Source organism: Caloenas nicobarica, chromosome 1, assembly GCF_036013445.1.
Source record: "Caloenas nicobarica isolate bCalNic1 chromosome 1, bCalNic1.hap1, whole genome shotgun sequence".
NCBI classification, from domain to species: Eukaryota; Metazoa; Chordata; class Aves; order Columbiformes; family Columbidae; genus Caloenas; species Caloenas nicobarica.
The window spans coordinates 119,582,357-119,593,893 of NC_088245.1; positions in this window are offsets into that span (position 1 = coordinate 119,582,357).

The window sequence follows — 11,537 nt, forward strand, 5'->3', positions numbered from 1 at the left end:
CTGCCCACACATGTGTGCAAACGAGGGCTTACGACAGCTCTCTTTTTGGTCTAGCAGTACTAAGGCTGCATGGGACAAGCCACGCTAATGGGCCGTCCTCTCAGAAGTTGCGTGTTTACGTGAAAGATGTACAATTGCTGTGAGTTTGAAAAGAAACAAATAAAATATTTGATGCGTTTGAACTTGACATTTGCTTGCAGAGTCGGCTGCTGCCCGGCACATTGAGCGCGCAGCGTGTGGGGCCGTGTGCTCACCTGGGCCTGCAATATGCAGCAGTTTTGAAACATCAACCAGCTGAAGACCCAGAGGACAAACTGATGGCATGGAACAATGGCCCAGATTTCTGCTGCCCTGGACCTCTTTGCGGTGCTCATGTGCCCTATGGTTTAGCCCGAACCCCAGTGCTCCCAGCAGCAGCAGCAGCAGCAGCAGCAGTGCCATGGGGCAGCGGCTGCCAGCTGTGGGCAGGCTACGGGACAGAGAGCTCCGCTTCAGTGGAGGTGAGGTGACTGCTGAATAGTAACCACGGATATTTACAACGGCTCCTGTATGTTAACTGTGAGTTGTGGGAGTTAATAAAGTTGGGCACAAGCTCCAGGCATTTCAGGATTGCTCCACCTGGGCTGGACCCAGCCTCACATTCTGCCCCTCTGCTCTGCTCTGGTGAGACCCCACCTGGACAATTGTGTCCCCCTCTGGAGCCCTCAGTACAGAAAGACTTGGAGAGGGGCCAGAGGAGGCCACAGAAATGACCAGAGGGCTGGAACAGCTCTGCTGTGAGGACAGGCTGAGCTGGTGCTGTTCAGCCTGGAGAACAGAAGGGTCCAGGGAGACCTTATTGTGGCCTTTCAGTACTAAAAAGGGGCCTATGAGAAAGACGGGGACAGCCTTTTTAGCAGGGCCTGTTACTATAAGACAAGGGGTAATGGTTTTAAACTAAAGGAGGATAGATTCAGGCTAGATTTGAGGAAGAAATTTTCTACAGTGAGAGTGGCGAAACACTGGAACAGGTTGCCCAGAGAGGTGGGAGATCAGGTTGCTCAGAGCCCCATCCAGCCTGGCCTTGAATGTTTCCAGGGATGGGGCATCTACCACCTTTCTGGACAACATCAGAAGGAGCAAATGGCCCCAGGGTACCTTGGGCTGCCTGGGCCAGTCAGGGCATGTGGGTCATGCCCACACATGAAAACCATGCGCACCTCCTCTAATGCATGAATGGCCTTGGCTTCCCACAGCTTTATCCAGAGGAAATCGGCTGTGCAGGGCTTAAGGTATGTAGAGACAGAGATAAAATGGGTGTCCCAAGAAGGTCCATGCCCATCTCCGGTGTCTGTGGAGGGAGCATTTTGGATGCATCACTCTGTAGCTGGCTGCCCTCCACTGGTGTTGTCTCAAGCTTTTAAATCATTTTGCTTTCCCTCTAGACACCAGCGTCCGTGCCCTTGGTAGCGTGCGAAACGCGGGGGAATGCTGACGCTTCAGAAACCCTGGCTGAAGTCTGCAAAGAGGGGCGTGGGGAGAGAGGACAGACCTGTGGACGACCTGCGGACGGATGGGAGATGCCGGATTAGTCTGCGGTCAGACTAAACCAACATCACAAGCAAGATAAGCATCTTGCTGGCCCTGCCCAGCCACCTTTTGTGTTACAGAGGCCTCTCCTCCTCCCCCACCAGTGTTTCATCATGGAGCCACCGCCAGTGGCGCATAAATAGAGTTCCCGGGCAGGCTACAGGGCCAAGACCGGAGGCATCGCTGCAGTGCACTCCAGCACCCGTCCCGCCTGGCCCGGACACCCTGCAGGTAACTATGGCCGTGGCCATGGTTGGGACGGGAGCACCTCAGCCAGCTTCAGCCTGGTGTTCCAAAACTTAGGGGGAGGAAGAACATTTTCACCAGGAAAAGTGGCCCAGCTGGAGCAGGAGGCCGTTCCCGCTGCGGCTGCTCAATGATAAATTCAACGTTGTGGTTTTGCTGGAAATCGGCTCTGTTGCAGAAGCCCGATTTCATTGCTAGGTGGGGGTGGGAGGTTTCAGAGGTGACTGAGACTCCTGGGTGTGCAAAGCCTTTGACTTAATGGTATTTGAGAGTGGTGTCCTGCTCTGTGCGTGTGTGAAGCCCCGGGGAAGCGGGTGGCTGAAACCGGGAGCAGCCTGAGGCATGGGGCTGTGGAAGGCTGATCCTTGCCGAGCAGCAGCTTTTCCATGGGGAGCAGGTCTGGCGTCTGTGATGCTCGGTACAGTGATCGCTCTGCTGGCAACAATGATAAAGCGACCGGTAGCTTAAAATGTGTGAATGAAACGAAGGGGCAGACAGTAACTTTTAGCAAGGGTGAAGGAGAGTTACCAATAAGTCAAACAAGCAAGAATTTGCTCTAAAAACAGGAAGGCTTTAAAGATAATTATTTGGTGTGATCTCTCTTTTTTCAAGTTGAAGTTGGACAAGAGTTCATGCTTTCAAGTTTTTTTCCATAGTTATGCAGTTTGGAAATTTTGTTTGTTTTTGCAAGTCGTTGCATGTCTGCAAAAGTAGGAAATTGGGACTATCAAATGCACAACACGAAGGTAATTATACGATTGTAATCAAACGTGGCATTGGGGCAACTGGAGAAGGGACTCAGCTTGGAAGGACCCAGCGCAGGAGGAAAGCAAACATCCTTAATAAAGCAGGACATAAGGTGACTCAGGTAGAGGGGAGGGATCCGAAAGCTGCACTTAAATAAATGCAGTGTCCTGAAAAGCTGCAAGTCCAAAAAAAATAATCCTCAGCCTTAAAATAAAGAAGAGAGACAGCATGAGTTGCCAGGTGGTGCTGTGCATCCTAGGAGGTGCAAGTGCAAGAGCAGGCACGGGGAGGGGATCGGCACTCTGATTGTAAGCGGACTGGTCGGAAAACTGTCGAAGGCGAAGAGCGGAGTCAGACAGGAGTGCCTGACTTCTGAAACATTTTCCCCGTGAAGTGGAGGCTTCGTGAGTTGAAACAAGGACTGGGTGACCCCGGGAGGGAGGTGGCTGGAGAAGGCAGGCCGGGAGCTGCCAGGTGGCAAGTGGAACAGCGTGAGGGAGCTGACACCCAGACCCACTGCCTGGGGAAGCAGGGTCCCGATCGCAGCAGTGGCACCAGGATGAGCTACCCAAAGTGCTTCTTTGACCTCTTCATGTGTCCAAGCCTGAATGCCTCCCAGGAACAACTAGTCACTGAAATGTAAATTATCAATGTCAATATGGAGGCAAGCAAGTGCCGCCCTCTGGCCGGGGCAGCTGTGCCAAGGCTTGGTGCATGCCATAAGGCGGCACTTTGCTACCTCACATTGCAGTGGCTTGAAGAGCTGCTGGGTGGAGGAGTCCTTGGTTGAGCCAGGATGAACTTCTGGGCACGAGACTGTGTTTTAAGGTGAACCACCCCGGTTCCAGCAAGCTGCTGATGACCAAAACTATGTCTAATGGGCACATTGAGTAGAGGCAGCTGCATCCTGCTCTCTTTAAACCTGGGGGGTTCAGACTTTGGGGGCTCAGCGCACCTGCTCTTGGCATGACACCTGCGCCTATGTCCCCTTTCTCTCCCCAGAAGCATGGCTCTCAGTGTGTTTCGTCTGTCGCTCGGCTGCCTCCTGCTCTGCAGCGCTGCCCCAAAACCCGCGTGCAACCCCAGCGCCTGCACCCCATGCCCTGAGAGGGACCTGGAGGGGCCGACCACTGCAGCTGCTGGGGGCTGCTGCCCCCCGTGCCCCCCACCCTGCACCTGTCCCCCCTACCTGGAGAGCGACTGCGAGATGCAAGGCTTCGCCAGCGGCCGCGTTCCTGCCGGCCGCTCCTTCTACATCGACTTCGCCCGCAAGCTCTGCACCTGCGGCCCTGGTGGGGACATCACCTGTGCCCCTCAGTGCCCCCCTACACCCCCCACCTGCCAGGCTGTGGGCAGCCCCGTGGCCGACGGCTGCCCCCGCTGCGTCTGCTACGATGAGGAGGAGATGGCCGTGCCCGCTGGCACCGTCACCACCCGGGGCACCCAGACTTGCACCTGTCCCCCCGACGGGGGCCAGCTGCGGTGCAGCGGCAGAGAGAGCCAGGAGTGAACCTCTCCCCTCTGCCGGCCGAGGGCAGGGGGACAGGGGAGCCCCGCTGGCAGCGGAAGGCTTTCTGCACCTTGGGGCATGCTCGCTGAAGAGTGTTAAATGCTTCACACTGTCCTAGAGGACTCGGCAATGAACACAGCCGTGCCACGGAGCACTGGAGAGGTGCCGCATTGTATGTCATTTATACGCCAGGGCAAAGCGTCTATAAGGGGTGAGCTTTCTTTGTTTTAAGGTTTGTTCCATGGCGTGGGCTATGAGAGCTTAGATTGTTTGTTGCTAGCACGTAACTGGTACAAACACAGTTATTTATTTATTTGTAAGATGATTTGTGCTTTTCTATGTGTTTATGTTTATATAGTGTATAGACAGCACAGCCCTAAGTCGACTTGTTGGATAAACTTCCTCCTAGGATCTAGGTTTTCACTTCCTGTAATTCCATCAAATTCAAAGTGGTGGGACCAAAATCAGAAGACTGACTGACATCCCCCTCTCCAGGCTTTTTTTTGAGGTTGGGGGAGTACGTGTGTTAACACATGGCCGTGCTCTTAGGAGGAGGCAAACCCCTCTCATGCCTCCATCCTCCTGAGCAAAGCCTTGAAGACCCATGTGAAAGATGTTGGCAGTCCAGGGTTGATCCTTCACAGCCACCTCGACGAAGCAGTTACTCAGGGCTGCCCCATTGTCTGTCCCAGTTCAGCAGGAATAACCCAAATTGTGTGTCACTAACCGTGTCCTCCCCACTGGTGCCGTCCCCTTACCGCTGCTGGAGATAACGCATATAGCAGAACTGCATCTTCTGAATGCTTTGACATATATAAATATATACACACATATATATATATGTACAGGAAGACTGTAATAAAAAGCACGGCTTCATCAGGCTGAGAAGTTAGCAAGTGTTAATTGTGATCCTTCAAGGCATTGCATAAAATCAATTTTACCAATAAACTTTTGAAAACTTTACTGGCAAGCACGCATATACTTTCCTTATATGTTCGCTGGTGTTGCTTGGGCCAGACGAGCCTCTCTTCAGTTCCCTTGTCCCCAGGTATATCTGGAAACATTAAATGTGTCCCTGGCTCCTTTTCATATTCCTCTCTAATGCTCTGTCTGATGCTGGCCGGCTGCAAAAGAACATTGAGCAGACTCAGGTGACGGATTAGAGAAAAGTTGGAAGAAACAGGCAAATTTGCTTTTCAAGATGAAACAACGGTCCCCCTCAATTTGGGCTATCAGGGGCTGATCCTGCCCTGGGCTTTGGTGAGCCTTGGCCAGAGACCTGACAGCTCAGCACATTCAAAAAACCGCTGCACCTCAAAGCTGGGCTTGGGGAATAAGGGCACCCAAGTGACTGCACTGTCCCACCGACGGCCTTGGGCTGGTCGTGGGCTGGGACCCCCAGGCTGTAGAGGGTTCTCAGGGACTAACCGGGCCTTACTGGTTTGGGGCCTCGCACTGGGCAGTTTAATAGCACCTAAAGGGGACGTGCTGGGGACACAAGTGGACGTGTTTGTTGTGGAGCTGGGGCAGCAAGGATACACTTTGCCTTGGTCCTGACTGGCTGCTGCGGGGACGGGGCAGCAAGGGAGCAGGAAAGGAGGAGGAGGACGCCTTTAACGGGAAAAGCAAAATGTGCCCCCCCACACCAGGTACCTGCTCTGCATCTGTCAAGCCCCCTGTCCCATCCCTGCTGGAAGCAGAACTCTTGTGTCCATCACCCACCCCGTAGAATCGAAGTGCTTGGCAGTTTCACCTCCTGCTTGTGTGATTTGCAGAAAACCACAGTGAACCTGAGGGTTGATCTGGGTGAGGAAAAGTGCTCACTGCAAACCCAGGTGTGGCACGGATCCCCAGAACTCACCACGTGCTCCTGCTCAGAGTGGAAAACCACGGGAGGCACCAAGTCGAGTCATTTTCGGGAGCTTGGCGGTTTCTGCAGCGCTTGCTTTGCAGTTCACAGTTGAGAAACTCATCACTTGCGACAACAAGGTTATTAGAGAAGGTAGTGGTGACTGCAGATTTAAGCTGGCTTTGGACGTGCAACAACGCCTCTTCCACCACAGATTTTATTGCAGCTGGGCTGTGGGGCGGGGGTCAGAAATCGCCATCCCTGAGCAGTGAGGGTCCTCGTGCCCCCATGTGCTCCAGGTCCAGCTGCCTGTCAGAGCTCCCCAGCTCTGGCACAAGAGGAGCCCCCGGACCCCTGTCAAGTCACTCCCTGTTTCCAGTGATTCTTCCCCCACTGCTCTTCTCCATGTGGTTGAAAAAATATTTTAGTAAGGTTAAAGCTCACTGTCACCTCACAGACCAGACACCAGACATCTCATGCTGCTGTTGAAGCCCACAGTGCTAGAAATTCCTCCCATTACAGGTTTTAATTAAATGCCGTCCAGGTATTTACAGACAGCTGAATGATTCCATGTTCTATGCAAGCTTGCAAGGTGCGAGTGTTTTAGTCCCTGGGGTTATCTCTCGTTTGTGTTTTCCAAGCGTTTAAGGAAAGCAGGGTGGGTTCACAAGTGCAGTGATTGGGTTTGCAAACAATTGTTGGGAGGGAGTCACGAGTGATTTGGGCAGAATCCTGGTCGCCTGGGGGGTGGTGGTCTGCTGAGGCTGTTTATTCTTTGTCACTCACCTTATCTGTCAAGCTGCTTCCCCCTCTCCTTGTATGACCGATAAGCTTTGAACAGGAGAGAATGACCGACAGACGGCAATCCCTGAATAATACTTGGTTTGTGTGAATGCTCTGTATACAGGGTCAGCATGGGAACAACAGGGAGTTATTTTTCAAACATCTGTGCCCAAACATCCCCAACAGCTCCTTTGCAAGCCACCGGTCGGAGGTGGTGAACAGTTTCTTTGCTCTGCCACCACCTCTGGTTTGAGGACAAGCTTGCATCTCTAGCTTCTGCCTGCAAGTCTCACGGGACCTCTGTCTGCATTTCACAGCGTTGAAATAAGTAGCCACAGTATGTTACTTTTTCTACGAACAGCTGTACCAGCATAGCAAGAAAAACAAAACAAAGCAAAACAAACCGTTCAAAGACAACACATCATTCAGTTGTTAGAATTTATTCACTTAAGTTTAATGTCTTGGTTTTTAGCATGCTTTATTTGAATGGGTGTTATCCCGGATTCTCCAATATTAATCGCCCATGTGCTTGTCTACATTTTGGACACAGAATTGCTGGTATTGTTTTTTATATTTTTCCAGCTCAGATTTTTCCCATGGCCTGGACATCGACGTAGTTTTGTGGCTACTCATTCGCGTGGTCGCTGTAACTTTGCATCACAGCCAGGCACATGTTTGCAAGTAAGGAGCCATACATGTTTCTTAAGTGCAAAGCAGCATACAAACTCTTGTGCCTCCCTAAAATAGCCCTGAAAATTGAGGCAAAAGCTGAAATTTGCAGGTCCTAAAGAGAACTCATTTTACATGTAGCATAATCAAGATGCGGGGGGGGGGTGTTTGTGTTCTTTGCTGTCCCGTAACTTTGTGAAAGATCACTCCTGCTGCTTAGTTATTTGTGGAACTGACAGGCCCTTTCTTCATTGTTTTAATAATTTAATCGTTGATTGAAATACAACTGTGTTTGGGGTGCTTGTCCTTTTAACACGTCCTCTCAGTTCCTGCCTCATGAGGCTGTAAAATATCAGGGTAAAAAATTAACGAAAGCCTATTAGGGGGTGTCCTTTCAGCACAACTCTACCCAGCGCCAGGATGTCAGAGTGTTCACCCAAGTCCTTCTACCTTCCCTGACACCCTGCCGGAAGACGGGAATTCCTTCTGGGAGGTTCACCAAACAGCGCCAGCATCCCTGCTGCTCCCATTGCCAGCCTGTGTCTGTAAAGCCCAGCTTTAGGGAGACAGCTGCCTGACATTTTGCCTAGCGGTTATGCTCTTAAATCATCAGAAATTCTGATCCTGAAGCAGGTTATGAACTTGTGATTTCCGATCAGGATGAGGCAAATGTGACAGAAGTTTCCTAGAGGATGCCCTCATTTAACTAAAGTGAACCCACCCAGTGTTGGTAATGGACTGACTTCATACCCCTAGAAATTAATTTTATTTAAAATTTGGGGCAGGGACAGAGGTAAAATTTGCCACTATCTTTTGAATCTGTTCCTTACAGGAAATTTTAGGTGCATAGGGTTGCCCTGACATGCCTGCTGGCAGGGTAATGATGCAATGTACTAACCAAAAATGGCACAAGGATGAGAACTAAACTCACACACACAAATGTGATTGGGTCAACATAAAAAGAAAAATAGTATGAAATATAAGTTGACCTACACCAGGACATTGAGCTGAAACAGAGTTGGTTTTTGGTTGTTTGGTTGTTTTTTTGTTTTTTTGGTTTTTTTTAATGCAACATCATCTCACATCTGTTTGGTTCAACATCGCAGTGAAAAATCATGGAGGTATTTTAGAAGAAACTGCAAACAATATTGCACGGTATTAAGAGAAGTCCCAATGGTTAGGTGTTCTCTGTGTTACAAGTAACAGCCTTTCCTTCTTCCGTGTGGGTGGGCAGGGGGGAGCAAAAATGCAGATCTGGCATTTAAAACAGAAGCCTCTGGGAAAAGCGGAGCAGCCGAGACTCATGTTATCTTAATCAAAATTACAGAACAGCGAGCAAGGGGCTGCATGAGAAGAGAGATTTGCTAGTAACAATTTTCAGGGCAAACTCAATATATGCACACTTGCAGTGTATATTTTACATCCGAAATTTGAAACTGAAATGGGCTTTTCTGACCATTTATTAAATGTAATTTCCTTAAGGTTTTGGATTATTTTGTAGGGAGGTTTTTTGCATGTTTCCCTAACAAGTGCAAATTCTGGGCTGCAGAGTATTAAAATATGCATATTTCTATGCCTAAGACCTTTTACTGGGGCAACACAAACATTAAAAAGCATCTATGTGACAAAAATGGCACACATTAATGTGGGAAAACAACATACAAATGGTTTTAGGTCTGAAGTGATTTATTTTTAACGTTGTGCATCTAAGGCAGGGAACAGCTTATTTTTAGTTATCATTCCAATACTGCATTCATGGCAGCATCCTCAAGTCAGCTCTGTAAAGCTGTTGGGCTTTTTCCAGCAAAGCTGGCTTTGCATCTTGGAGTCATCTGCAGAGTCACTATTCAACAACTACTCACAGTTGAAGAGCTCAAGACACAGAAAGATTGTAGCGTATGTAATCAGGGATTGTTACCAGCTTTCAAAGAAAGGAAGGCAGGGGGGGAAAAAAAAGATCATGAACAGAAAAATGGTTCTTTGAAAGCGGAATGAAAGATCTTGGAGGAAAATTATTATTTCTGTAGCTGCTTAAAGTGTCATTGCATTTACAAGTGAGTCAGGAGTAGTGTTTCCCCGGCATTTGAAAAGCTGAAAAGGCAGCACAGGTATTATCTAACAAACGCCAACCCAGTTCCTCAAAATCTCTGGAGTTTTGCAATTCTGTGTTTCATTTGAAGATGCTTCTTGAATTTTTTCAAGAGCTTTCAGATCTCAATCCAGCCATAGTACTGAGTTAAGAAAGTGAATCAGAATCAGCTGTGCAATATAGTCCTTTTGTGTATTAAAAAAAAAAAAAAATCACCCTCTTGTTCCAATACAACAATACAGTAAGACATCAGTAGCAGAAATACTCTCTCTTTCTCTCTTTCCTTCTTGGTCTTAATTTTAATGTCACCCATAGAGCCATATATACTCCTAAGCATCTTAGAAAAATCAGCACCTGTGCAGTAATTGATTTTGCTTATCTATTTGCACATATAATCAAGTCCCCTTGTCTTTTCTGTGTGCTAGCCTCTGCTGAAAGTAGAGGCTTAATATTTAAAGAATATTAAGTGTGGGTCCATGGGCCTGATCTTCTTCTGTACTAGCCCTGACACAAAAGTCCAAAGCCCAGAGATAATAAATATCCATAGGAGATTTTCCCTGACTACTCCATAAACTCTAGATCACAGTTGCAGCAGGGGGACAAACCAAACCTGACCTATGAAGGTCACATTGCTTTCAGTTTTTAGTAGGGTACATAAATGGTGGTTTCTATATATAGAGATATATATATATTTTTTTTTTTTTTTTTTTTTTTTTTTTACACCACAGCCTTAATTCTGTATACCTTGCACACTCTGAACTGCCATGAATTTAAATAGAGATTTTAAATAAATAATACAGTACCTAGTATGTGTTCCAGCCTTATCTGTGATTCTTTTTGCAGAATCCTCATTTTACACTGCATGTAGTTTATTTGCCCTTGTTTCAGCTCTGGTTTTCTACAAAGAGAGGTATTTAGAAACAGCCCTAAGTTGCATACCAAAGGATTACCGTTTTGTAAACAGGTGCTCCACAGAAGCAAATAGGCTCTTTTTTTACTTCTGACTATGCTTCCAATTCCTGTAACTTCTTAAGGAAGGGGATTTATTGTTCAGGGGAACTTGAAAACGAAAGTCTAGGAATACACTATACTGGACATAACTCAGGTGAAACAATCTGCTTTGCAGTTTTCTTTTTGGTTGGTTGTTTTTTTATTCTCTTCAAATTAAGGAAAACTTTGCTCCTCAGCAGCACTGGACTATCTCCAACGATATCACCAGGAGTTATTCTCAGGCACTCATTTAATGTTACACAAGGAAACAATCAAATACTCCTGTGTCTAGAACACATACTGCTCAGTTAATCACAGATTAACTCTTTAAAAACGAAATATGATTCAGACTCCTTGGGGACATGCTCTGGAGTAAGTAAAAAGCTGTCGAACTTTGCACGGCCCCAGGAGGCTGTACCAGCTCCAGCCAGTGAGGTCTCACACAGCCCCTTCAGGTTGGGGTACAGGGCTCAGGGCTGGACTTTTTGGGGATCCCACCTGGATGTCACCATGCCAGATCCCAAGGAAGCAGGAGTAGGAATAAATAATGCTTCAGTGCTGAGCAGAAGTGCGTCGTATCTTCACAGCACCCATGTCCAGCTTCATCTTTCCTGAGTAAGACTCACGCATGCTGGATGAAACGAGTTCGAGTTTCTTGCTAGAGAGGAATCGCTATCTTGTCATAAAAAGGCTGCTCATTTCCTGAAGGGTTCTGATCTGGCAGAACACGATAATTTTAGAAATGCATTATTGTCTATCTGGCTAAACAAGTTAACACATGGGACTTGCACAAGGTGAAGTCTTTTCGAATAAGTTGCTACCATACATGCTTGGAACCATTATTGAAAGTTTGATGTCCATGCCATTTTAATTAACAATTTCGAAACAACAACAAAAAGAACCCCAAAGTCATACACATTATGGACTATTTACCTGCTAATTCTTTTATCGAAGCTGTTCCTGCATTACAAAAGCGCAATAAAAATCCCCGTACGGGTAAGAACTAGTAAACATTTTTCTTCATTTGCATAAATAAGAAAACCCAAAAAATAAAAAGGCCAAGGATTGTTCCTGGCCAAGAACTA